This window comes from Haplochromis burtoni, unplaced genomic scaffold, assembly GCF_018398535.1.
Source record: "Haplochromis burtoni strain Fernald_Lab_line unplaced genomic scaffold, NCSU_Asbu1 Contig_3775, whole genome shotgun sequence".
NCBI classification, from domain to species: domain Eukaryota; kingdom Metazoa; phylum Chordata; class Actinopteri; order Cichliformes; family Cichlidae; genus Haplochromis; species Haplochromis burtoni.
In genome coordinates, this window is record NW_024586136.1 from 1 (window position 1) to 2562 (window position 2562).

General features: G+C 35.8%; 1 long non-coding RNA gene across 1 annotated transcript; it reads right to left on the bottom strand.

Moving 5' to 3' along the window:
* Positions 1-39: 39 nt before the first annotated feature.
* LOC102294087 lies at positions 40-933 on the bottom strand. Its single transcript, XR_318171.2, has 4 exons — positions 873-933; positions 662-738; positions 467-493; positions 40-351 (listed from the first exon to the last, which is right to left on the bottom strand). It is a non-coding gene; the product is annotated as an uncharacterized LOC102294087 (long non-coding RNA).
* Positions 934-2562: the final 1629 nt, after the last annotated feature.

Here is a 2562-nt window from a genome sequence, read left to right on the forward strand (position 1 = left end):
TTTATGGCATGAAATGCTGAATGATGAAATGCAGTGGAAATTGAATTTTTGAGATTAAGTTCATTTTCATGGCAAATAAGGATTTTGCAATTCATCTGATCACTCTCCAAAACATTCTACTGTAGAGTATATGGAAATTGCTATCATAAAAACTGAAGCAGCAAACTTTTTGAGAATGACAGAAATACTTGTTTTCACAACTTTTGGCCACGACTGTACAGTATAGATTTTTCTTATGCTCAACTTTAATTTTAAAGAAGGAAAAAAATAAAATAGAATAAAATAAAATCACATACTCCAATAAGTACTCACCTTCTGTAGATGGTGGCGGTGTTCCCCAATTGTCTACATCTGCATGAGTTAAAATGTTCTTTGGTTCCAATTAATTTTGTAGTGCAATAACTTCCATTATTTACTAATGGATTGAAAAAATATATTCTCATTAAAAGACAACTTTTAGATTCACCTGGCATGGTTGTTTCCTCTGGAAGAGCTGCAAAGACAGTTTGAAAGACGTTTTATTTGAAACACAATTCTTTTTTGTATAAGACATTCCCTTCTCTGATCATGTGTTGCATGTATATTCTGTATCTGCAGAGTATATATGTATGTATAAAGTAGAAAAAGTGAGAGGGAAAAAATACTTGTTTTAAATACTCACACAGACTGTGTGTGAAAGTCATCATGACACACACATGCAGAAACACAGTCAGCATCTTCATGGTGCAGAAATGAAATCTGATGATAACGTTTGAAAAACATATTAGGAAATGTTACTTTTGCAGTCAGCTCATAATGTACTGTACTGATATTTAATAGAAAACTACTAATTATTCATTAATAATGAAGAAAGAAATCGACTGTAAAATTACCTTTTGTTTGTCCTTCTCAGTGTCAGTTTGCCTGTGTTGAGCAACTGTATGCAGCTTCAAGTCAGAAAGAAATGACTAATTCAAACACAATCAAGAGCTTTTATTTGCCTGACAACACCCTCATCCTTGTCCAATGAATTCTTTTTGTTCTGGAGGCAGCTCATCTGACCTGCCACCAGAACGAGTAAGGTAAACTTTATAACATTCATGTGTATTCAAGGCAGTGGATATATAAACTAAAGCAAATGATCATTGTCTATTGTGGATTTCTCTCTACATGTCACTTGACGTGTACAACACATTATGTTTGTGGCTAGTCCTAACAATAATAGACCACAGAGACACCACACCTGTGCAACATCCTTTCACAAATACTTTCACATGATGAAGCTGACCCTGCTTGAGGCCAGCTGAGAACAAGCCCATGGAAGTCAATTTAAGCCGAGCATACACTGAACACTAATTCTTTATAATGGTAGAATGACAAATTGATTATTATTATTAAAAATGACTACATTATATTGTAAATGTTGGAGGCTCAGCCAATGAAATTGGGGCTAGACTACCTTAGTTTACACCCCAAATGGTAATATCTAGCCAAAAAATGTATTTCCACCCTGCCATCTGCATGTTCTTTCTGGGGTAATTCAGTTGGTTTGGTCTTTTTATTTTAGTGTAACAACAAGACAGCAGCAGCTCCTGGACAGACTTCCGGTTTTATAACGTGGTACTTTAACCTCCTAACACCCGAACTCTTTCATGGCATGCATTTTTAATTTCCAGTGTTGGGTGTAATGCGTTATTAAGTAACGCGTTACTGTAATTAAATTACTTTTCCACTGAAAAAGTAGAGTAACTAATTACTGTTCATTTTTAGGTATTTTAATTACAGTTACTTACAACGCACTTGCGTTACATTTTAAAATAATTAAACTCGCTGAATATCATTATTTAATTTCAATGATTTATCTTCTAAATGTAGAAGTAAACTCTGCCGCTTTAACATCGCTGTAGTGCAGGTGTACGTCATTTCGCGCCAGTTTGCTGCATAGTCGTATTCTAAAGCGGAAGATGTCGGACTCAGCTGAAGCGAGTGGCTGTTTTTTGAAATGGACATATTCCCGTCTCTTCACTTTTCTGAAACAAGCAGACACGAACATTACAGTAATATGTAAGCTATGTCCTGGGGACAAAAAACTATCGTCTGCTGTTAATAGCACGAGTAATCTACTGAAGCGCCTGACACGACAGCATAGACGAACACTTCTGAGTGATCCTTGTTCATCATCCGTGGATAACATTCAAGGTTTATAGGGATTTTAAGAAGTATTTAGTTAAATTACTTATTTAGTAATTAACCCTCTGGGGTCGCCGGACACACCGGCGTGTCAAAATCACATGACCAATTTAAGACGACACAGCTACAGGATGCAGCACGTCATGGGCCACGTAAAACCAGAGTTATAAAATAAAAAATACACGCAATGTTTTTTTTCTGAACAAAACAGTGGTGTTTACAGCGGGAAGAATGGTACAAACTGTTATTTTTCTACAGACATCGCTAGCAAACACTCTCCCTTTGCGAATGAAAAAACAAAAAGAAAAAACACCCCTTCCCTATTGGTGTTAGAGTTTACCATGTAAGCCCATCAAAAAAATGATAAGGTAACATGTGACATTTGGTTGTTTA